Here is a 25640-nt window from a genome sequence, read left to right on the forward strand (position 1 = left end):
CCAGTGAGATTTATAAAGATGACTGCCTGAAGAGAACATGTAAATTTCCACAGTCATTGATGATATGGGGCTGCATGTCAGGTAAAGGCACTGGGGAGATGGCTGTCATACATCATCAATAAATGCACAAGTTTACATTGATATTTTGGGACACTTTTTCTTATCCCATCAATTGAAAGGATGTTTGGGGATGATGAAATCGTTTTTCAAGATGATAATGCATCTTGCCATAGAGCAAAAACTGTGAAAACATTCCTTGCAAAAAGACACATAGGGTCAATGTCATGGCCTGCAAATAGTCCGGATCTTAATCCAATTGAAAATTGTTGGTGGAAGTTGAAGAAAATGGTCCATGACAAGGCTCCAACCTGCAAAGCTGATCTGGCAACAGCAATCAGAGAAGGTTGGAGCCAGATTGATTGATTGATTGATTGAAGAGTACTGTTTTGTCACTCATTAAGTCCATGCCTCAGAGACTGCAAGCTGTTATAAAAGCCAGAGGTGGTGCAACAAAATACTAGTGATGTGTTGGAGCGTTCTTTGTTTTTCATGATTCCATAATTTTTTTCCTCAGAATTGAGTGATTCCATATTTTTTCCCTCTGCTTGGTCTAAAAAAGGAACCGTTACTGACTGCCACAATTTTTTTCTTGATTCTTATAGTGTTCTTAAAGCCAGAAAGTTGCCATTTGAAATGACTTTAGTTTTGTGTCATGTCTGTGATCTGCTTTTTTTTCTACAAATTAAACAACTGAATGAACATCCTCCGAGGCCGGTGATTCCATAATTTTTGCCAGGGGTGGTATGTGTCTGTAAGAACGACAGTGAATTATAAGCTCAGATGGTTCATTTCGTCTTCTGCAACATACATCAGGGAAGTCCATATCTGGATATCTGGACTCCTGCTTGCTCACATACACACCCACTGATGTGGTCTGCATTCTTCATAAATGTACGTATGCATATGTAGAACTGGGGCTCTACATGTGATTGTCATGGTAATATCAGGCTTTAGAGCGGCAATGATAATCAATTATTAATCAGAAACTGTCTTGGTAAACATTTGTTTTGAATCTTTCTCTTTTTTTTATGTCCAAATTCTGATTTCAGCTTTTTTTTTTTTAACTGACAATAAACCAAACCAAATTCTTTCCATTGTAGCAACACAGGCATTTAAGGATGTTATCTTGGTCTTTTGGAAGCACTGATCAACCCTTTTTGCCGTCTTCTGACATTTATGGACAAATGACAAATTGCTCAAGTAATTCGTGAACCACAAGGCTTTCAGTGATTCTTAAAATTTCTTAAAAAAGAACCAGAATTTAAGGTTGTGCACAATTTTAATTTTGGGTTTTCTGAAATCAACATACTATTTAAAAAATACACCCACTTGGATTATTAATTCAGTGGTGCTTTAAGTTTGTTTATTATTTAACCTGCCAAGGCTCTTAACTTCCACATTCCTAGTAGTGATCACTTACTGCCAAACAGCTGGTACCTTCTCTGTGCCAACATAAAAGGTGTATGTTGCGCTGACCAAAACAGTGCAATGGGAAAGTCCAAGGAGCCAGGTTCAGTAAGGAGAAAGAAAATTTACACATCAGGTCTATCTCTAAGAGCCACTTCTACTGCAGATTCCAAGATTAAATGTACAAACAACTGCACATATGTATGTAAAAGTTATTGGGAGGCGTAGTTACATCACCAAGGTCAGAATAAAGCCCAAACTGTCACCCTCGGCTCAAGAACTTGGTTTGGAAGGTCAGGGACCACCAAATACAGGCTGCAATGAAATGGAAGCTACTGGAACATAAGTCGGTGTCAATGAGGTTTACATCAAGGACTGAGAGGCTGCTGTCCAGAAAGGCTCTGCTCCAAAATCAACACCTTCCAGCTTCAGAAAGTGTGAATGTGGTCAATTTGCACATGAAGCAGGAATCCGTATGCAAAATGTGTAATACGTAGCTGCTTCTAACGCCTCGTACATCTGTTACTACAACTATCTGCACACATCAGTGACTGAAAGACTGTGTGCTGTGCAAGCCCATCAAACCCTCTCATGTCAGGTGTCAGCCAAATTCCAGCTAATGCACACAAACATCTACACCGCTCGTTTGGCACTTAGAAAATGTGTGGCCATTCGCACTATTAACACGACAACAGTCTGCAGACAATCACTGATGAGGTGGATGTGAAATCTGTTTAAGTGCCGAGTACACATGTGGTGTGCTAGAGTGTCGGCTCCCCCCACAACACGTGTGCGTGTGTTTCACGTCCCAGCTGCAGCTGCTCGCACTGTGTTCCGGCTCAAAAGACACCAGCGCATGCACAAACTGTTGCACCGGGATCGTGCACGCCTGCCTGTTGGCGTGATGTTTCGTGGTTCGCTCATACGAGCTGTTTTGCTGTGAGTCGCCCTGAGTTGTACATATGCTAACCACATGGACTATATACAGTAGTGTTCAGAATAATAGTAGTGCTATGTGACTAAAAAGATTAATCCAGGTTTTGAGTATATTTCTTATTTTTACATGGGAAACAAGGTACCAGTAGATCAGTAGATTCTCACAAATCCAACAAGACCAAGCGTTCATGATATGCACACTCTTAAAGCTATGAAATTGAGCTCATTAGTAAAAAAAAAAAGTAGAAAAGGGGGGTGTTCACAATAATAGCAGCATCTGCTGTTGACACTACAAACTCAAAACTATGTTCAAACTGCTTTTTTTAGCAATCCTGTAAATCACTAAACTAGTATTTAGTTGTATAACCACAGTTTTTCATGATTTCTTCACATCTGCGAGGCATTAAGTTTGTTGGTTTGAAACCAAGATTTTGCTGGTTTACTAGTGTGCTTGGGTCATTGTCTTGTTGAAACACCCATTTCAAGGGCATGTCCTCTTCAGCATAAGGCAACATGACCTCTTCAAGTATTTTGACATATCCAAACTGATCCATGATACCTGGTATGCAATATATAGGCCCAACACCATAGTAGGAGAAACATGCCCATATCATGATGCTAGCACCACCATGCTTCACTGTGACCTGTGGCTTGAATTCAGAGTTTGGGGTCGTCTCACAAACTGTCTGCGGCCCTTGGACCCAAAAAGAACAATTTTACTCTCATCAGTCACAAAATATTCCTCCATTTCTCTTTAGGCCAGTTGATGTGTTCTTTGGCAAATTGTAACCTCTTCTGCACGTCTTTTATTTAACAGAGGGACTTTGCGGGGGATTCTTGCAAATAAATTAGCTTCACACAGGTGCTTCTAACTGTCACAGTACTTACAGGTAACTTCAGACTGTCTTTGATCATCCTGGAGCTGATCAATGGGTGAGCCTTGCCATTCTGGTTATTCTTCTATCCATTTTGATGGTTGTCTTCCGTTTTCTTCCATGCGTGTCTGTTTTTTGTCCATTTTAAAGCATTGCAGATCATTGTAGATGAACAGCCTATAATTTTTTGCACCTGCTTATAAGTTTAACCCCTCTCCAATCAACTTTTTAATCAAGCTACGCTGTTCTTCTGAACAATGTCTTGAACGTCCCATTTTCCTCAGGCTTTCAAAGGTTCAACAGGTGCTGGCTTCACCTTAAATAGGGGACACCTGATTCACACCTGTTTGTTCCACAAAACTGACAAACTCACTGCACTGAATGCCACACTACTATTATTGTGAAACACCCCCTTTTCTACTTTTTTTTTTTTTTACTAATAGCCCAATTTCATAGCCTTAAGAGTGTGCATATCATGAATGCTTGGTCTTGTTGGATTTGTGAGAATCTACCTGAATCTACTGGTACCTTGTTTCCCATGTAACAATAAGAAATATACTCAAAACCTGGATTAATCTTTTAGTCACATAGCACTACTATTAGTCTGAACCACTACGTAACACCAGAATGGGGTAAAATTTGCCAATGTCAGTAAAATTTCAGGAAACTCACAATACCGGCTTACAGAATGACAAAATTTCCAGATTTCAAAACCAGATTCTTCTCAAACTGAACAGTGTGTGAACTACTTCAATAAATGTTACACTGTTTCACCAATTTTCACTTTTCACAGAGATGTTACTGCTACATTTTGCTTTAAATTTTTTACATTTTGAGATATAGCCATTCAAATTTTTCTTTGTAAAAAGGTAGCAAAAATTATATGAACTGCAAAATAATTCTGATATTGTCTTGCTTTCTGGTGGTTATAATCATTTTAAAAAAAAATCAGAAACATACCTGTTTAGCTGTGTACCATTTAGAATAAAAAAGTCAGCATGTTCACATTTTTGTGCTTTTTGAAAAATATTTAGTCTCATATGAAAGACAAATACACATAAGACATCAATGTATCTCAATACACAAGACTACCCAGCTACTTAAACTTTGTAGTTACATTATAATACTTTATGAAAAGTTATGTTGTTTTGTCTCCCTTTCTTTGTCAGTTTAAATAAGAATTCAATCACAAATAATGTACACTTGAAATTATTAAACAGCAGAATGAAACACTAAAACACACATACACATTAGTACCTTGAGATACAAGTTGTTCTGCCAGAAGCAAGCAAAAAAAAATGAAGCTCTACCACCCACAAGGGACAGCCTTGACCGTCTGAGGAGAACCAACTACCAGGCATACATCTGATACATCTGGAAGCATGCACTGGAGCCTCAGCCAAGTCGATCTACTCCTGTTGAAAAGGAGTTGGAAGAAGAAAATGGTACCCTCACACCCCTCCTAATGACCTAATGGTATAATTGGAAAGCAGACATCATGTGTCTACCTGTAATTGGAAAAAAGTTATTTTAAAAGAATTTTCGAGGAGGATGTTGACAAAACTCACCATCTGTGACAACACCTCTCACCCCCTGCATGCCACACTGATGTCCTGTCAGAGGCATCATCAGCCAAAGACTGAGGCTATTGAGATGCACCACAGAACACCACACGTGGTCCTTCCTACCTGTGTCAGACTGTATAACTCCTTCCCCTTCTGCAAGATGAATACATAACAATCAGAGGTTTTTCAGTTACTCAGAGCTATGTGGAATACCATCAACATCTTGTGCAAGTGCCTTACTTTTATTCTCTTTCTTTCCATGAACTTTTACTGACACTGGCACAAATTACCTCATTCTGGAGTTACGTGCAAGTAAACCCACCCTTTCAGGGTACAGGCTTGTGTACCCTAACACCCCAAAAGTTCAAACTAAATCTACTCAAAAGTGTTTAGAAGAACTATTTGTAAGCGTCTTTTGAGAATTGTCCCCTCAACTATTAAGCCCCATTAAAAAAAAACAGTTTATTAAACCTGCCCCCATGGCAAAATTGGCCCGCATCAATTATTTTTTATTTTCAATTCAATCTCAATTTATTTTAATTTTTATAGTGCCAAATCACAACAAAGTTGCCTGAAGGTGCTTCACATAAGTAAGGTCTAACCTTACCAACCCCTACAGCAAGCACACAGGCGACAGTGGTAAGGAAAAACTCCCTCTGATGATTTGAGGAAGAATCCTCAAGCAGACCAGACTCAATGGTACCGACACAATTGACTAATATACAAGAAATTTTGGGCAGGTGCACAGGATGGGAGGCTTGCAGAAGAAGACACCACCCCCATCTCTGGATGGAGACGCATCTCAAAAAAGAGAGAAAAAAAAACAATCAGGCATAGGAAAGACAATACAGTATAATTTGTCAGCATTAAGCAACAAGAAAAACAGAAGAAACACTAAGTTGATCGCCGGCCACTAGCCCTAAGCTTCACTAAAAGACCCAGACTTTAAAAGACAGACAGATAAAGCTGAGTAAACTACTAATAATGAATTTAAAATGGTAAAAGTATAGTACCATACTATGCCAGGATGCTAGCCATATGAAAGGGAAAATAAGTGCGTCTTATGTCTGGACTTGAAAGTCTCTACAGAATCTGACTTACTGATGCAGGGAGACCATTCCACAGAACAGGTGCACAATAACAGAAAGCTCTGTGACCCGCAGACTTTTTATTCACCCTAAGGGACACAAAGTAGCGCTGCACCCTGAGAACGCAGAGCCCGGGCTGGTACGTAGGGTTTAATTAGGTCAGCTAGGTAGGGAGTGCGAGTCCGCGAACAATTTTATAGGTTAGTAGCAGAACCTTAAAATCTGATCTCACTGGGACAGGAAGCCAGTGAAGGGATGCCAAAATAGGTGTAATGTGGTTGTACTTTCTGCTTCGTGTCAAAAGTCTGGCTGCAGCATTTTGAACCAATTGGAGACCCCTTAATGCTGGACTGCAGTAAACCAGAAAATAGAACATTGCAGTAATCCAATCTAGAAGAGATAAACGCATGGATCAGGGTCTCAGCATCAGCCATAGACAGGATGGGACGAATCTTCGCTATATTTCGCAGGTGGAAGAAAGCAGTCCTAGTAATATTTCTAATGCGGAGGTCAAAGGACAATGTGAATCAAAAATTACCCCAAGGTTCCTCACTTTGTCAGTGTGATGTATGACACACGAGCCTAGGCTAAGCGTTAACTGGTCAAATTGATGCAGATGTGTCATTGGACCAAGAAACATCACTTCAGTCTTATCAGAGTTTAAAAGTAGGGGAAAAAAAAATTTTTTAACTGATAGCGGTACAGCTGGTGCAAGGACCGGCACGTTCATTAGGTGGCGAGTGTGCTTTTGCCAAAGACGGTCATTGACAACTACACACAGTATGCATGTTTATCACGCTACTAGTGTGCAGTACACTGACTGTATTCAACATGGAAATAAGATTTATTTTAAAAATATTTTCAGTTCCTCACTTGGTATGCAGGTGCTGTATGTGTCATTTTTCAGATTAGAAATGTTGTATGTACCCGTTTCTAAGAAAAAAAATTGCCACTTTTTTCTGGTGTCAAGGTTGATAACTAATTTTTTTTTTTTTTTTTTTAAATGGTCCCTAAGTGCCCAAGAAAGTGTCATGAAACATTAAAATTATTCCTCTGCTATGGGCAGTGTGGTTCAATCCTGATGTAACTTGTGTGTTTTTTAAGTGTAGGTGTGAGCGTGGTACAGAGCTTTGTAACAAATATAGTTCATGTGTCATTCTACTGGGCAGAGATTGTACTTCAGCTATCCTGAAGAGTTTCAGGAGCTGCGTCACTTCATTTGGAAGCACTGAAAAGTACAAAGTGCAGTAACACAACCCAAGATGCTATTTGGCTGAAAGGCTTAAAGAATTCTGACACAGAAACCTTACATTAGAACAAAGGAGGGAGAACATGAAGTGTCTATTAAAAGTACATTTTAAGTGTTGCTCTACACTCTGAAGTGTATCACACAGATGTCTCCTAGATAGGTCTAAACAGATTTGTCTGTTTAATAATAATAATAATAAATGTCTTAATGGATGAAAACAAAAACACATTTTACATATTAAATCCTTCACAAACATAATTTTTTAAATAAGACTATGTGTCCCTGATTATTCACTATTTGGAGTCCAGATTAGACAAAACCAACCGTACTGATGTGGGATTAAAGAGCAGAGTAACTGTCAATTTCATATCATTTACTTTTTTAATTCAAAAGCAGCATTTGTATTCTGCTTTAATTTTAACTTAAAATCAATGACAGCTTGTGTCTGCGTCTACGAAAGCCTTGACCTAGTCTGTTTGAAACCCTTGGTGTAATCTGGGATTAAGTGTAATCCACGCCGGTATGGCTATCTGAGAAGAAATGAGCTTCTCCACATTATACATTTAATCTAGAGTGCAAGTAAAGGATCACGCCGCGCACTATGCCCACTGCATACGAAGCGCAAATTTGTGCAAGAGACAAAAGTTCAGCAGTTGTGGTATTAATATCGATCGCTTCCATGTGTGGAAGATCTTGTTTTTTACCACCTTGTTTTTATTTCTTCATCTTGAGGTCAGCTTCAATGGCACAACGGCGCCCCCTGGTGCCTCTGTCCTGCAACCAAATAGTTAAAACAGTAAGTAATTACTACTCAGTGGAACCATCAAGAAAAAAGTGAGGTGGGTAGAAGTTTGCAAAGCTGGAGGAGGAGTACTTACAAAAGAGAAAGAAGAAAAGCAGGTGAGGACATAGACACGGCGTCCTGTGAGAGGCAAATGACGCATGTCAAAACAATTCATGAGCACCTAACGGCTCATAACTATGAAGAAGAAAAATTCAGTGCAAGGAAGGAAGAGATGAGCTTCAATGAGAATGTCATCAATTACCACACACACTGACACACAAAGCCTCTTTTTACTTCCAAACTGAAGTACAGCTGCTCATCCAAAAGAAAAAGTAGTTTTTAAAGGTATAAAACCAAATGAGAAAAGGTTGGTAAGATATGGAAATTGCAAAGAAAAGGAAAAAAAGGATCACTTACACTTGAAACTTTACCTCAACACTGCTCCAACACCGTACAACCCCAAAATCGGGAAGAAGTTGGGACAATATAGAAAATAGTAGAAAAGCTTGAATCTTCGACTGGACTGGGTTGCTTGACGCGAGGATGTTTCGCTTCAAATTGCAGAAGCTTCCTCAGCTAAAATTCTTGCTCTGGTAGTCTGACTTCTGTCTTGACTCTTGTAGAGAAGAACAAAACAGAAGCCACAAAAGCTGGAGTTTTAAACCTAACCAGACCCCTCCTCCCGAGAGGCACTGCTATAGGCTAGTGACTAAACATCCATCCATCCATTTTCTTCCGCTTTATCCGAAGTCGGGTCGCGGGGGCAGCAGCTCAAGCAAAGCCACCCAGACCTCCCGATCAAAACACACCTTCCCCAGCTCCTCCAAGTGAACCCCAAGGCGTTCCCAAGCCAGCCAAGAGACGCAGTCCCTCCAGCGTGTCTTGGGTCTTCCCCGGGGCCTCCTCCCGATGGGACGTGCCCGGAACACCTCTCCAGCGAGGCGTCTAGGGGGCATCCGGAAAAGATGCCCGAGCCACCTCAACTGGCTCCTTTCGACGTGGAGGAGCAGCGGCTCGACTCCGAGCTCCTCCCGAGTGACCGAGCTCCCCACCCTATCTCTAAGGGAGCACCCAGCCACCCTGCAGAGGAAACTCATCTAGGCCGCTTGTACTCGCGATCTCGTTCTTTTGGTCATGAGCCAAATCTCATGACCATAGGTGAGGATCGGAACGTAGATCGATTGGTAAATCGAGAACTTTGCCCCCCTACTCAGCTCTCTTCACCACGACGGTCCGATACAGCGACCGCATCACTGCAGATGCTGCACCGATCCATCTGTTGATCTCATTAGCATCTATTGTGCTCTAGTTAGCACCCTCCTAATGTTTCTGTGAAGGCTCTCAGTTGTCCAGGTGGTTTCCATAGTAGAGAAGCTTGAATCTTCGACTGGACTGGGTTGCTTGACACGAGGATGTTTCACTTCAAATCGCAGAAGCTTCCTCAGCTAAAATTCTTGCTCTGGTAGTCTGACTTCTGTCTTGACTCTTGTAGAGAAGAATAAACAGAAGCCACAAAAGCTGGAGTTTTAAACCTAACCAGACCCTCCTACTGAGAGGCAGACTGCTATAGGCTAGTGACTAAACAATACTCTAATAGCACCTATTGTGCTCTAGTTGGGAAATAGAAACACAAACAAATGAACAAACAAAACTGATCCTTACATTTATTTTGACTTCTATTTCACTGCAGACAGTATGAACCCAACATATTGTATGTTTTATGTTGTCAATTTCATTTAATTTGTAGTTCCTTCAAAGCTGTTGTCTGTTTTGGTGGCTTCCCTCACTAGTCTCCTTCCCTCACTGGTCTCCTTCTGCCGTGGTCACTCCATTTTTGAGAACTGCCTACTTGACACAGATTTACCACACAGTCCCATACTGATTATTTTTCTTAATGATCGATGTAAATGCAGTCCAAAACATATTCAGTGACCTGGAAATGTTCATGTATCCATCCCCTGACTTGTCTCAAAAAAACTACCTTGGAAAATTATGATTTAATCCTTTTATTTGGAATAACCTGCCTGTCCCAACTCTTTTTGGAATGTGTTCCAGGCGTTAAATGCAGGAATGGGTGTAAATGACATGACACTGACTGCACAAAATATGAAATACCTTCGGTTCAATGTGTCTGTAATTAAACAGAAGTCAAAGTCAATGTAAGAACCACTGTTTTTTTATTTTTGGATTTGCATATTCCATATTGTCCCAACTTTTTATGATTTGGGGTTGTACAACACTACAGGGTTTAGGGGTTACAGGACATTAAGTGTACATCACAAGCACTCGTTATTTCTGTAAATCATTTTTCAAAGTTGAAAGTTTAAAGACTTTAACTTCCTGCCTTTCACGGGGAAAAACTTATTTCAGCTGAAGTAAAATACCATGGAGCAATTTATAACATTTAACATAATCTAACATGTATGTAAACATTTAGTGACCTCTGTTTGACCCCTATTACACGCCGACCTTTAATTGTGACTGATTGCTGGCCTTTGATGCTGATCTTTGATCGTGAATGCTGATCTTTCAACATTATTGTTGACCTTTGATCGTGATCACCAAGCTTTGTTTCTAATCAGAGGTTTGATCTTGATTGTCCAGCTTTGATCCTCACCACTCACCTTTGATCTGATATTTGAAGCTGAGTGTTGATGCTGATTGCTGACTTTTGATTCTGATCACTCATTTTTTTAACTTAATTGCTGATCTTTGCTCTTTCAAACTCGGTTAAGTTTTCATTGATGTTTGTCTTTTCGTACATTGTTTTTCACGTCAACCAACTCCGTTTATCTGTAATCTGCCTTTTTATTTGACAGCAGTGCAGATGCTCAAAGACGCATGAAGAGAGCTACAGAGAAACATCTGTGAGAAAGTGATGGATTTAAGATTTCAATCAAATCAAGGAAGTGTGTTTTTTGGGGAATTCAGTAGTTGGACATTGTTATGTGCTGGGCAGGTGATTCCTTACCATTCTTATTTTTCTATTAATATATTTTTCTTCTTTTCTGGTTTATTTTTCAGGTTATGTTTGTATTTTCTTTGTCTATTGATTTTTGTGGGTATTTTTTTGTGGGTTGTGGCTTCTGTCAAAATTCTAGCAACGCACCTTTTCAGTGGTGTCCTGTTTGCGCGTGCTCTCGCGTCCTCTCAGGCTCTTGGTGCTGATACCAGACTCAGACGTCTCCATGATGAGCTGCGTCGCCAGAAACTGCTGGACCTGCTCAAGGACGTCGCGTTGCATCTCCAGAGCCATGTGGTACACGTCATGGTCCAGGCTGTTGTACATGACCGCATTGTGAAACATCAACATAATGTCCCTCTGGAACTCAGCGGTGGTCCGAATCAGACCCGTCTCTATGTTCTTTTTGATGGTGGCCAGGTCCATGGGCCTGCACAAATGAGGCCAAAATACAAAATTAAACCTACATGAGAATGTTTGATTGAACACTCTCCAAAAAGCATTATGTATTTTCCAGAGTACAAGTCACAGTTTTGTTTGTTTTTTTGTTTTTTTTTACTAGTTTAGGAGGTCCTTTGATTTCTATTCTGGTGTGTCTTATTAAAAAAGAAAAAAAAAAAAAAATCACACCTGTTACGGCCTTTCAAGTTTCACAAAATGGACAAAATTTAGTTTTTACTGAAAACCAAGCATTATAATGTTGGTTTATTTTGAAATATTTGTAAAATTACAGCTCAATTTAATGAAGAGAACAAGGGGGAAATTCCATAATAAATATTTTCTTTTCTTTTTAACGCCGTCTACAGGAGGATGTGGGTGTGCGCATGCATGAGGTTTTGAAATTACTGAACGTTATCTTTGACCTGATGTGATGCGTGAATACGGGACATGCACGTTAATATCCGTACGATGTCTAAATCACTTCATAGTTGTGTTTCAAAAACAGCCTTTTTGGATTGGAAAGTGTTTATTTCTCACTAACCTTTACAAAATATATGAGAAATACATTCGTTTTTTTGCAGAAATAAGCCATTTTGGAGTGTTTTCCACCATGTTGGGTATTTTATTCAAGAAAACAGCCAGCTGACATCTCAGTGCCTCTCTATTCTGATTGGCTGTCATGTGTTTCCCCGGCATCCCTTAAGGTGCATTTACACATAACCAAGACACGTTACGAATGTCATTTTTCTGTCATTCGTGACACATTCCTGACATTCTTAATGTGACTTAACGCATCTGAATAGGTTTCTTAATAGTGCGTGTTGGTGCGTGATATTCTTGATATTTGTGGAGCATGTTTTTGCCTGTCAAAAAATCTTCCACGAATGTCACACACCACCCTCATTTTGTCTCATGTCGTGGAGGTCGCAACTGAGCTTGTTGATCCATCTTGATGAGTATTGATCCTTAATAGAACGTGACAACGTTCGTAGTGGTTCCTGTGATGGTTCTTGGAGCCCAAACTGTCATGCATTATCACGAAGTGACACGGAAACTGTCAAGTTTTGACACAACTTGTTACGCGGCGTCACATTTCACTGCGCGCCATGACGAATCAGTTTTCTGTCACGTGCGCACAATTGGCTCCAAGTGTCGTTCCACAGTTCCTGCTGAAGCTCCTCAGGATGCTCCTGCAGGTGTTCCACCTGCTGTTGTAACCGATGAGCGGCAGAGTCTGAGTAACCAGAGGAACCAGAGGAGACTCACGTGCAGCCAGACATCTCTGCACCTCCTCCAGTCCGGCGGAGGAAGAAGCGTGCGCACAATTAAACCCTGCTGCACAGCATTCAGTTTGATTGCTGACACCAAGTCAGCTAAAAGTCTCATTTCAGCGCTCTTCAGCGCGCTCCTGCAGGTGTTCCACCTGCTGCATGTGCCTGATGTTTGGGAAAATGCACGAGACGAGAGCCGCATGAAGCCACACATCTCGCTCTGTCCTCCTCCTCCTCTCTGCGCCACTCCGTGGCACAGAGCCCAACTACGCATGCAGTCACAAAGTTCTTCTGAAAAACTGGAGCGATCTGAATTCGGTTGGATGAATATGGGTGTGTGTGTGAAGATAATTCACCTCGTTCACAATGTGACAGAACTTAATGATGCGCTGTTACGTGTAATAGCACGCAACAACGCGGAACACTATTCTTGACCATGCGTAATGGTTCCTGATAATTCTCCAGCAACACATGCCATTAATCGTAACGTGTGGTAACAGGTTGCAGCAGTTCCTGAGGACACCTGACGCCTCTGCCCGAATCATCACATTTGTGATCAGCGGCCAAGAATGTGTACTTCGTGGCATTCGTGACTTGTCGTCGTTATGTGTAAACGCAGCATTAAGCAAGCCAGGAGAAGCCACCACATGATCTATGACATTGCTATGGTTGGCTACCGTAGACTGAATGGGTCATTACTAGAGTTGAGCTGAATACTTGTTTCAGACGAGTATCCAGTACGGATAAAGCATTTTTGACGAGCACGAGTATGATACGAGTAAAACTCGTCAATATCTGTGCTTGTGCTGAAAGAAAATCCTGATTGGCTAACTGACTGTCCTCACGCTCTGTGACTGGCCAGTCACTCACAGCACCCGCCCCTCCATACACAGACACGTCTGTCTGCAGTCTCTGGCACACACACAGACAGTAATAACTGATCTCTCTCTCTGTGCTTGGCTTGACTCTACCTCACGTGGGTCTCTCAGTACTCCTTAGGTTTTCTTCAATTTGCCTCTATTTTGGTTTGTATGGTATTTAAAGTTACTTGGTAAACTTGTTTCGTAACATACGCGGTGCATTTGACAAGAGAGAGCTGAAAACGTCTCGTGTTGTGTTGGTCACTGCCTCCACTCAGGTCGGGTTTTTTTTTTTAACCGTTTGTTTGCTCTTAGTTTGGCTGGTGATATAAAGTCAGTTGGAAAACTGCTCGTACTGAACACGGTGCTTTTGAAAAGAATACAGTGAACAAGGCTGACATATTTCCCTGTTTGCCATCACTGGATGTTTGCATGAATCAGCAAGTTTACACAGATCATTAAAAAAATAAACAGTCTTAGAACAACCTCTGTGTCTCCCTCAGTCACACACATGCATGCAGACACGCACAGACACCTTAATCAACACTGTTTAACTTTGTGTGGAAAAAAAATGCCAAGAACGTTAGGTAGCAAAAATAAATAATTGGAAAAAAAATCAGTTTGATCATAAAATAAAAAAAATAATAAAACAGTTGTGTTGAGTATGACAACTCTTGTTCATGCATACTTGGTTCATAAATTCCTACGACACTGAATGTCAAGTCTGAGGCTGTTCTGTTACTCATTCATATCCTTAAGAATATTTATGTTCTGAGCTTATAAAAAAACTTGTTCTGTAAAATAGTTCCTTTACTACTGTGATCAAAAACACTGAATCTCAATTCGGAGGCTGTTCTGTAAATATTCATTCATACACTTAAGAATATATCAAAACTTGTGGTGGAAAATAGTTCCTTTACTATTGTGATCAAAAACATTGAATCTCAATTCTGAGGCTGTTCTCTAAATATTAATTCATGCACTTAAGAATATTCATGTTCTCAGTTCATAAAAACTTGTTCTGTAAATAGTTCTCTTACTTTTGTGATCAAAATCATTGATTTGAATCTCAAATTTGAGGCAGTTCTGTAAATAGATGACAAATAAACAATAAATATAGCAACTTCTGATCAATCAATATCAATTTCAGGCTTAAAATAATGTACTGATTTAAGCCTCGACCATTTCTGAGCAAACACACCCATGTCCGGGTTAGGCCCCGCCCATTCCAGGGGCAGATACAGATCATTTAGATAGTTGAACAGATACTGATACAGATGGTGTACTCGCTCATCCCTAGTCATTACCACAACTAGTGAAAGGCCATCTGTTCTTTTGATATTTTCCCCATTCAGAGGAACTATTTATTAATTTTTCCAGACAACGCAAATTTTGATCATAGTGGCGATGTCATATTATGAATCCCCAATTTAAAAGCTAATAAATAAAATTACAGTGGTGCCAACAAAAATTTTTTTTATGACTTAAATCTTAAAAATTTGAAAGACTGTGCAGGTTTATATTATACTTATATCGAACTTTCCAAGGAATCAAATCACTGAACAAAATAAAATTAATGACAAAAACAAAAAAATACACTCCAAGAATGCACAGAAATCCCAAATTAAAGAGCAGAAAATACAGGAAAATGGTGTGATTTGTACTCCAGAAAATATGGTGTATCATCAACATAGAGAGGTGGGTTATTCCGGTTTTGCAGACCGAACGGTCCCCTCTAATAATCAGTCCGCCCTGCCTTCACTGCGCATGTGTCATCAGCCGCGATTCACGGATTATCACCTCGTTTCTGCTTAAAACTGCACTCCAGTCTTCATCTATCTCAGCGACAGGTATCTGACGTTTTTGTACAACAATCATTTCCACATAAATTCAGCATTATTTCATCATAAAAGACGGAGGAAGCGATCAGAGTGCCGCAGCTACACGAGCTGCTAGCTGTTGCGTTTGCTGCGCGGCCGTCATTTCAAAGCGTCACGGCGTATAGCCTCGTTTCTGCTTAAAACTGACTTTAGAATGATTTAAGAGTTTTTTATCTTATCTGATGGTCAATAATCCCATTAATCCATTTGAGCACTTTGGGTGAAGAGACTCTTTCTCAGACGAGCTGCTGAGCTCCGAAATGATGCAAGCGCAGTGGAGGCAGGGCGGACCAATTTTTAGGGTGGGGACCATTTGGTCTGCAACACCAGTGTTCTGTCAAGCTGTGATGCCCTGTCTAATTGATATCCCTGTAGCAAAAATCGACAGTTACGTGTCGCCCATTGTGCTATGCTCCCCGTCATCTAACGATTGCTTTAAAGAAAGGCAATGTGTACATTTAAGTCTTTACTTTTTTAAACTGAAAAGACACTTGTTACTATATTTTTATGTAAACACAAAATTTACATGGGTTTTCTTCGGTAGTGGAGCTCATCTGAAAGGGTGACCATGTCCCATCCAGATGAGCACCACATGGTGGCATTTTTTTTTTCCAATTTAAAAAAGTAAAGACTTGCATGTACACAGTGTCTTTAAAGCAGAATATTGTCATTACATGAAAGTGAGCTCCTCTCGATAGAGAGATGCACATGTGCAGTAAAGAGAGGTAGATAAACTCGATGGGGTAAGGTGTTAAAGTCATAGTTGCACGGTGGAGATCCTCTTGATGGGTAGATCATCTTGTCTGGACGCTGGCTTTAGTGAGTAAAAGTTTCACCATAGTTCAACTCTTGAGGCATTTAGATGAGCTAATCAGTGAAATCACCCGTTTTCATGCATAGGTAGAAACAATAAACGGTGCAAATTTTACTCAATGAAGCCGGGATTACCCACCTCTGTCGACGTGTTTAGCGCTTTAGCGTTTAAAGATTTCTGCTCTGCGACGACAAGATAACAACACTGTCTCCTAAGCCAGTCATAAAAATGTCAACAGCAAACATTTCCTGTAGGGATGCACCGATACCACTTTTTTCAGACTGAGTACAAGTACGAGTACATACATTTTGGTACTCATCAATAGACATGGGCCGATAAGCCGTTTCACAGTATACCGCAGTATGAAAGCGCCATGGTATCAAAACCACTAAATTATTCTGTTTACCGTGCCTACGGTATGAGCAGGTTATGAGAATTCTTGACAGGCAGAGCGGAGGCGGCTGCTGCCGCCCTTCCCCCTGACACGCACCTCTTTCTCTGTTTACAAACAGGCAGCTAACGTTAGCTAGCTCTGCATCATGGCTGAAGGAGGCGAAGCCTGCACTGAACTTTTCCCTTCGTCTAAAAGGACCAAGTCGGCTGTATGGGATTACTTTGGCTACCGTAAAAAGGCAGACTCCAACGAATTGGAAGAAGGAGGTCGTCCAACATGCAAAACATGCTGGCGGACATGCTGGCCTGTGTCGGACTCGGGGCGATTCAAGATACCTGCAAAGGATTACATGGAAGGAGTAAACTTTGTCCCATCTTTGAAACCACTAAGAAGTACAAGCGGTGAACTCGAGTCATGCTTGTGGTTGACCAAATTTCTCCCACACACGTCAAGAAGGACAAATACATCTATTCCAAGTACTTTGTTGGTGGAGCTGGGCCAAGTATTGAACATCTGGCGTTCTGGACCTTATTCCAGCCACGTTTCTCACAGGGCAACTCAGCCTATTGCTTGGATTTTTTTTTCTCTATCTGGGTGGGAGTCAGCTTCAATGGGCTCAGGCACCTTATATAGGGAAGAATTAATCTTTTGTGTGTACTCTGATGTGTTCAATCTCTTACACCTATATTTATTCCCCCTTTTGACAGATTTCTGTTATAAATCAATATATATGGCCTAGTAATGTAATACAGTGATAGGTCAGCACCACGGCACACGAGCGTTTTTTTGTTGTTGTTTTTTTTTTTAAATTGGAGCAAGACGAAGCGCCCAGCATGTCGTCAGACAGTTTGGATTCTGATGATGAAGGAGATGATCCCTCTTTTGTTCTGGACGAGGAACCGGAGCAGGTGTGGTCCACCGGTGTGTGCACAGATCCGCCAGCTTCTGTTTGCAGTTTCTCCAGGACTCAGGGCTATGAGCTCCATCCCAGCGACGATCCTGGAACTCAGAGATGCAGACACACTGCTCCGGCTGTGGCTCCAGGCGCATTTCATTTAAAACGCCGAGATCAATGTTGGCTTCAGTTTCTTTTAGTTCTTTTCATCCCTTTTGCGCCCTTGCTTCGGCAGGCTGTTCGGTGATAAAGCTCGTTCGTCCACCTTTTCCTCAACGAATTGACTTTTTTTTTAACTTTTTTTCCCTTCGTTCAGGAATCATCGTGTGCCGTGTGACTGGGACATAAGGCTCTAAAAACATTCTGGAATCACACGCACGCCATTCCAACTCATTACAGAAACTTTGCATACTTTGTTACCACCCTTGAGAAATGTCAGCTACCTATTTTATAAACACTACCCTATCTAGAGCCCATGGATCCCCACGGGCGATGCCGTAGTAGCTCTATAATTATTAACGTATTGTTTTGACAGCCAGAGGAACAAATACAATGTTTGCTCTCCGTTGTGTATCAGCTGGAACTTGTGGAATGACAGTTCGTGTTTTTTCTGTCTATAGTTGGTCAGCCAACTGTCAGTTCAGAACCATCTTTCTGAACCATTAGTAGCAGACTTTGTACTGCTAAGTACACTAGAGCATGAATAGTTATTGTAGCTTATTTTCACTCCAACGTAGTGGAAGTATGTTGCGAGGATCATAGAAATCTCAGGATACACTGGTGTGACATCAACTGCAACCAAAATCCCTTCAAACTAAGGTTCCCATATTCTTTCCTTTAAAGGGCCATAAATGAATCTGGATGTTGTGTGAATTGCATACATTGCATACTGTCACATTTTAAAGAAAATAAACATTCTAAATCTAAACTATAAAAATCTAAAACTATCTAATCTTTTTAATGGTAATTTATTAATTTGTAGAGGTCATGTTCATTGCCATGACAGGCCAAAGCAAAAGAGCCCCAATTGAGTCTCACTGCTAAAATATTTCACCCCTTCACTCACTTTCTCATACCTTGTGCCAAAGTGTTTTCTGATTTTTTTTTTTTGTGTGTGTGTGTGTGTGTGTAAATGCAGTGAACCAGTTTCAATCTGTGCTGATTTTTCTCTGCTCACCACAGAACACTTTCACGGCAGTCCTGCAGCTTCTGCCCATTCTTGTTTTAATACTTATATCAGTGTTTACCCAGATGATGGCCACTAACCCCCTACAGTCTCTTCTACAAACCGTGAGTGTGTGTATCAGCGACTTGAAAAAGTATCCCTGCACCCTACCCTGAAAGGCACCATAGTTTCAATGATAAAGTTGGATTGCGTTCATGTTTTTCAGCGCTATGGGGCTGGTGGTATCCAGAGAAACACGACAGATGGGTGTTCCATACTAGTGGAAAGTTTTGAGAAGGAGTACCGTGGAGCGGCACTGGAGAACTGGAGAACCATTGAAAGTGATTATATTGAACATCTGCAGAGCAGCTGCTGGAAGGAAAAACAGCAAAGTAAGCAAGCGCCACATGGTGAATTTTTTATTTTTTATTTTTTTATTTTTTTGGCTCATTGTTAACATGAAAACTATTGCAATACATCTTCCTGTTTTCCGTTTCAGAATCGGACTTGACGCACCTCGGACAGCTGTACCGAGATGAACGTTTGAAACAGAAGGCAGAGGCAGAGTCGATGAGGCTGGGATAACTGTGATAAGTTACATCGGTTGGTCGTACGTCAGAGAGGCAAATGTAGGATGAGGGTGGTTATGGACTATCCTTGAATAAAATCTTTTATAGAAGTGTATCCAATCTGGCCACTTCGGGAAGAAATGTCTGGGTACAGTGCAGTGGAAGTGCCACTGGAAACGATGTGCCTTCTCTCCTCATAAAGAGTAGAAATTTAGTTAGGTGTTACCTGCTACCCTTGCTTGTCTTGGTAAACGCAGAACATAAATGACATTACGTACAGCGTCTGAGCTGGTAAACGTTCTTATAGAGAATGGTGTCCTACACAGGGTCTCCATATGGGGTTGTGAAGGCAATTTAGGATGCGTGTTATTTTCATCAAATGTTTGCTGAAAGTTGAGTGTATGTTTATTTATTTATTTATTAGTTCATAGAACGGAATGTTGCTTGAGTATCGTTTAAGCTGCTGCACAACTGACAGTTTTGCACCATCACGGGCCAAGCTACAGTTTGGTGTATGACTCTTGATTGCCTCATAGCAGCTCCAGCCTTGCCATATTTGGTGCAGTCCCTGCGAGTAGGCACACCATGCAGTGAAAGCCCCCACCCCCCCTTCTGGATTCACAACACGCTCGGCTTGGGGCGGCACAGGAAAGGCACTACGCAACTTCAACTACCAAATTCTTTCTGTGCTTCAAAATTGGACACCAACATGCGGCGTGGATGTACTGAACTGAACATGAGGTGGCTGAGAGTCTGACTGAACTCCAGGAAATTTTAAACTTGCCCAAAACTGGCATGAGTTTAAGGACTTTCCCCAAGTTTTGTTGACCTCCACCTGAGATACAGATTCAGTTTATTGTCACTGTAACAAGTACAATGAAAGGTAAGGTCCAAGCCTTTCAGTGCAAATGTAAACTGGACTCAGACTTGAAAGGTCTGGAGAAGAAAAGAAAAATAAACAAAATTTAACCAAATCAAAGAGGTATGTCCAGAGTGCAAATTAAAAAATTATAAGAACATAGTGCCAAAAAAGAGATTACATATTTAAAAAATATGTACAAAACTGTATATTTCAGTGGTAGTGGATATTGCACATAAATATTGCTTTCATTTCCAGTGTGCCATGTGACCTGACTATTTGGTTCCAATGGCATTCATAGCTCTAACAGCAGTTGTGTAGAAACTGTTTTTCAATCTATTTGTACATGCTTTGATGGCCCTATACCGTCTGCCTGATGGCAGTAGCTCAAACAAGTATAGCTCTAATATTAGGTCATTATTTGGCCAAGGTCGGAAAAAAATTAGTAAGCTGAAAATTGCTGGCAGTAATCCTTTAACCATCCTAAACAACATACTAAAAGTCCCTGTGTATCCTCCTTGAGCTTTTCCTGGTATGACCTCATGATGCCATGAATGTCATGGTTGTTGAAAATAGTAAGTAAGCTTTATAAATAAAGCTTACTTACTTACTTAGTGTTTCACACATTCATCATTTAATTATTTGCAGTGGTATATGTATCTTCATTGTTTGACAGACAAGACTGCTTCAAAATGAAACATCAAGTAGACGCCATGACGTCATTGTGTATCTCCTTTTTAAAGCTACGACCACTTCTCACCCGTCAACCACCTGCACCTGAAAAACTGAACTTAGATTTCCTGTGGTTGCAAAATTGGTTGTGAGTGATTGTGTGGTTGCAAGAAGTCAGGTCTGTTCTATGGCCATTGCCATGGAAATGGCTGCAGCAATTATGAAAAAAACATTTGATGGAAAAGAGACCAAAATTGAGTTAGATTTCGATTCATTGGTACTCAAAAATGAAGTATTTGATTATGAGATGGTTGACGAGGATCATTTTGATGAAAGTAACTTCATGTGTGACTGAAAATCCACAAAAACGAAAATCCCCTCAATAGCCTTTCATGTAGGCACAGTCTGATTCGAACTGTAATACTATTGTGAACCCAAGTTTGAAAAATTGCATAGAACACCTCTTCTGGATTGTATAACGTCCTCTTTTAAGAGTATTTTGTGGTCCTTCAACATTCCAGTGAAAATCCCTATAATTACCAACTGAGATAATTCAACATGACGTAATATATTATGACATCATAAATGAGGTCATGACATTATGATCTCATGCTTTTGTGTATTTACATTTACATCAACGTTCCAAAGCATTGTATGGCTGTTTAAAGGATGAGGCCATTTCTCACATAAATATAAGCTATGATGTCATAACGCTGAAAGCTCAGTGAGGATACACAGCGACTTCGTTATCAAGGCTACTGAGGGGAGCATACACCAATTTTCAGCTTTTACTAATTTTTTTCTGACCTTTTTGCCCATTTTGATTGGACTAGTAGACAGGATGGGATGAGTCCTTTAAGATAGTGTTGACTCTCCTGAGACAGTAAGAGCCGTGAAGGCCCCCCGGTATGGCTAGAGGGCACCCAGTGATCTCTGCCATTTTGGTAACCCTCTGGCGCTCTTTTCTGTTTGCCATCCTGCAGCTGACAAGCCACGCACAGAGGCAGTATGTGAGGATGCTCTCCATGGTAGAGTGGTAAAAAGACACAAGCAATCTCTGGTTTATATTGTTTTTCCTGAGGATTCTCATAAAGTGGAGTCTTTGCTGTGCCTTCTTCTAAATGTGTGGTGTTCCTGTCCCAGCTCAGTTTCCCATCTATGTGGACTCCAAAGAAACGCAAGTCCCTGAACCTTTCCACACAGGTCCCACCAATGATGATGGGTGAATGTCTGTTTTGTTTCTTCTGAAGTCTATGATTAGCTCCTTGGTTTTGGATGTGTTCAGGAGCAGGTTATTTTCTCTACACCACACCGTCAGCTGTTCCACCTCATCCCTGTAGGCGGACTCATCTCCAGTGATACAGCCTACCGCTGTGGTGTCATCCGCATACTTAATGAAGGTGTTGCTGGTGTGGATAGGGGAGCAGAGGTGTAGAGGGTGAAGAGCAGTGGGCTTAGCATGCAGTCTTGAGGGGAACCGGTGCTGAGTGTGAGACCTGTGGATATGTGGCCCAATCCTGACTGTGAGCGATCTGATAGTCCTTAATCCAAAGATGTGGAATGAGGTAGACTGAGGGCCAACAGTTTCCTCATGAGGCCATGGGGGAGGATGGTGTTGAATGCTGAACTATAATCCATGAAGAGAGGCACATGGGCCGTGCCAAAGCGCTGCTAGGGAAGACTATGCTGGAGTCAGCCACATGCAAGAGCTACTTTAAGCTTTTTCATTAAGGAAGTCCAGTAAGGCATCTCTCACACCTCAGAGTTTGGTTCGTGGATGATTTGGGGGGAATTTGACATGTGCCCTGTGTGGGCCCACAAAAGTTGGGAAAGGTTGGTTAAACTCGTACTAACCTCAAACATTTTCGGGTGCTTGATTGGAGTCCTGACAGCCTCGGCTTGACTCGTGCTGTTTGTGTAGCTCGGTGTAGTCTCAGCCAAACTCATCAAATTTTCACACCAAGCATGGAAAGAGTTACTCTGAGCTCTACAGAGTTGAGTGCAGAGTGGACACCTGGAGAAGTTGCTTTGGACTCTCCAAAATTCAATGCATCTTGTGCCAAGGAGGCTGGAACATTGACAGGTTCTGGGGGGGAGAGAGTCCAACTCTCATTGAGTGGTGTTCTTGCTCGGGAATACTCGGCACCGAATGCAGCCAGGTGAAAGGTGCCTGGGGAAATCAGCCAAGGTGCCACCAAGTTCATTTTAGCTCACTGCTGTGCTGAAGTTGGCCAACTGAGAGACTAGTTTAACTCATGAAATGCTGTAGGCTTTGAATAAATTCAAACTGTGTATTGTGAAATAGCAGAAGACTTTATTGATTAGTAAAACAGACAACTCAGACAAAAAATATTTGCTAATCAGGCAGTTTTCTTTTTCATTGGCGCAACTGCATTAAGGGAAGAGAGATGGAAATAAAAATAAGAGCACGTTTTTCTTAAAAAACTGCTTTTGTCAGTTATCCTTGTCAAAATATGACTAACACCTTTCTCTCGATCACACAAAATGTTAAATCAGTCACAAACTTTAAATTTTCTTGCATTCATCAGTATTTCAGCTTCTATTGAGTGCTTGAAGAGATTTTTACATTTCATGTTCAGTCTTTTTACATGACAGATACATGAAAGGTGGCTGTCTGAGGTTATGATGGATGACAAAACCCCACCCCTTTTTTGTGTGTGTCAGGATTTGTTAGGCCTGGTTGCAAATTGGATGACTGTAAATTATTAATTTTAGATTTAAATGTTTTTGTTTTTTTTTTACACCAGCTTCAGACCGTTCACCACCCACAACCATTTTCACTTGTTGCAACGCCCTTAGTCTGCTAAACTGCCTGAGCTGGTTTCACTCTTTGAAATATTCAGATTCACCTTGAGTTAGGGTTGCCAACCGTCCCTTGAAAAACGGAATCGTCCCTTATTTGGAAATAAAAGTGTGCGTTCCGTATTGACCTGAAACGGGACGCAGTTTGTCCCATATTTCTGTGAGAATCAAAAAGTCTGTAAAATGTCAATGGAATTGACTGGCGCTTTATATGGAAACTTACGGTAAATTTGATCCCAGCCTCTCTCCTGCTTTTCACCAATGAGCTGACAGACACGAGTTGACAATACAGAATCACTCTTATCTCATTGGTCGAGGGACATCTGCTCGCAAGAAGATACCGATGTCATGAGCTGACGACGGTCGCTGGACGACAATAACAAAGCAGCATGGCTGATATCGATACAGACACTGACACTGGCACTGCAGATACGCCTACGGAGAGCAATGTCTGTAATGTTGTTACTACTCCTAAAAAAAAAAAAAAAGAATGCAAAAATACAGGGGAGAATGAGAAAAGGAAAATGGCTGGGTGGAAAAGGTGCGCGACAACAGTATTGTTTACTTTTCAGACTTTATTTTTTGCACTTAATGTGTAAATGTGCACTGTTACATTGTTTTGAATGATGCAAATTTTCTATTTTTTTTTTTGTTAATTTATACAATTTTAAGTTAAGCAACAGCACTACAGAGATTTATTTTAAAGAAGACAGAATGCTCATATTGAAATTGTGAGTGAAAATTTATTTTGCACTAAAAATAAATTGCTAAATAATTTGTTTTCCACATGTTCATATCAGAACAAATGCATGTATGCAGCTACCTAAATTCAGGGTCAAGTCAACAGTCAAATGGTTAAAAATCGTTTCACATAGACGCTGGGAAGGGTGAAGGCAATGGTCAGTCGTCCGGTCGGCCCTGGCAGTGAGGTGTCCCTTATTTTTCAGAGAGTTGGCAACCCTACCTTGAGCACTTTTCAGTTCATGTTTCAAGTTTGTGTTCTTTGTCTTTGTTGCATGCGCCTTAGTGAATTACTTGATTGCTTCAGGATATTTTTTTGGTAAACATCGCGACTGTTGACACGCTACATGTTCATATGCACGCACTGTCACAGATATGACAGACTTTTACTGTGAAGTGCACAAAGAACATTTGGCAGCACTGTGATGGGGCACTTGAGCAAAATCTTGTAACGCTGTAGATGGACATCAGGCTTGAGCCAAAAAATATCAGAAAATTAAATGTAACCAGAATATTTGCTGATCCAAGAGGCATTGATGTGTGATCTTATTTCTTTAATGCTGCATGTTTTGGTTCTGTTGATGTGGACACAAAATGAGACACCATGTGGTTAATCATTAGGACAATCCTCATTAATGACATTAAAATTCTATTCATTTTTGATGGGCTGGAGTAATGGTTAATCAGTAACTTGGTGCTTGTTTCCCTAACACCTTCAAACATTATCAGCATTGTGACCAAAATAATTGATTGTGTGTGTCTGATATTTTGAGCCGGAGCATTCCTTCATAAGAATTCCAAAACATTCTACAACCCCTGTCAAAAATTACGGAATCACCGGCCTTGGAGGATGTTCATTCAGTTGTTTAATTTTGTAGAAAAACAGATCACAGACATGACACAAAACTAAAGTCATTTCAAATGGCAGCTTTCAGGCTTTAAGAAACACTACAAGAAATCAAGAAAAAAAATTGTGGCAGTCAGTAACGGTTCCTTTTTTAGACCAAGCAGAGGGAAAAAAATATGGACTCACTCAATTCTGAGGAATAAATTATGGAATCACCCTGTAAATTTTCATCCCCAAAACTAACACCTGTATCAAATCAGATCTGCTCATTAGTCTGCATCTAAAAAGGAGTGATCACACGTTGGAGAGCTGTTGCACCAAGTGGACTGACATGAATCATGGCTCCAACACGAGAGATGTCAATTGAAACAAAGGAGAGGATTATCAAACTCTTAAAAGAGGGTAAATCATCACGCAATGTTGCAAAAGATGTTGGTTGTTCACAGTCAGCTGTGTCTAAACTCTGGACCAAATACAAACAAC

The 25640-nt window shown here is 40.8% G+C and overlaps 1 long non-coding RNA gene across 1 annotated transcript; it reads right to left on the reverse strand.

The window, feature by feature from the left end:
• Positions 1 to 23428: 23428 nt before the first annotated feature.
• On the reverse strand, positions 23429 to 24596 carry LOC117517444. The gene is made up of 2 exons (XR_004562732.1): positions 24543 to 24596; positions 23429 to 23616 (listed from the first exon to the last, which is right to left on the reverse strand). It is a non-coding gene; the product is annotated as an uncharacterized LOC117517444 (long non-coding RNA).
• Between the last annotated feature and the right edge of the window lie 1044 nt (positions 24597 to 25640).

Source organism: Thalassophryne amazonica, chromosome 9 (genome assembly GCF_902500255.1).
Source record: "Thalassophryne amazonica chromosome 9, fThaAma1.1, whole genome shotgun sequence".
NCBI classification, from domain to species: Eukaryota; Metazoa; Chordata; class Actinopteri; order Batrachoidiformes; family Batrachoididae; genus Thalassophryne; species Thalassophryne amazonica.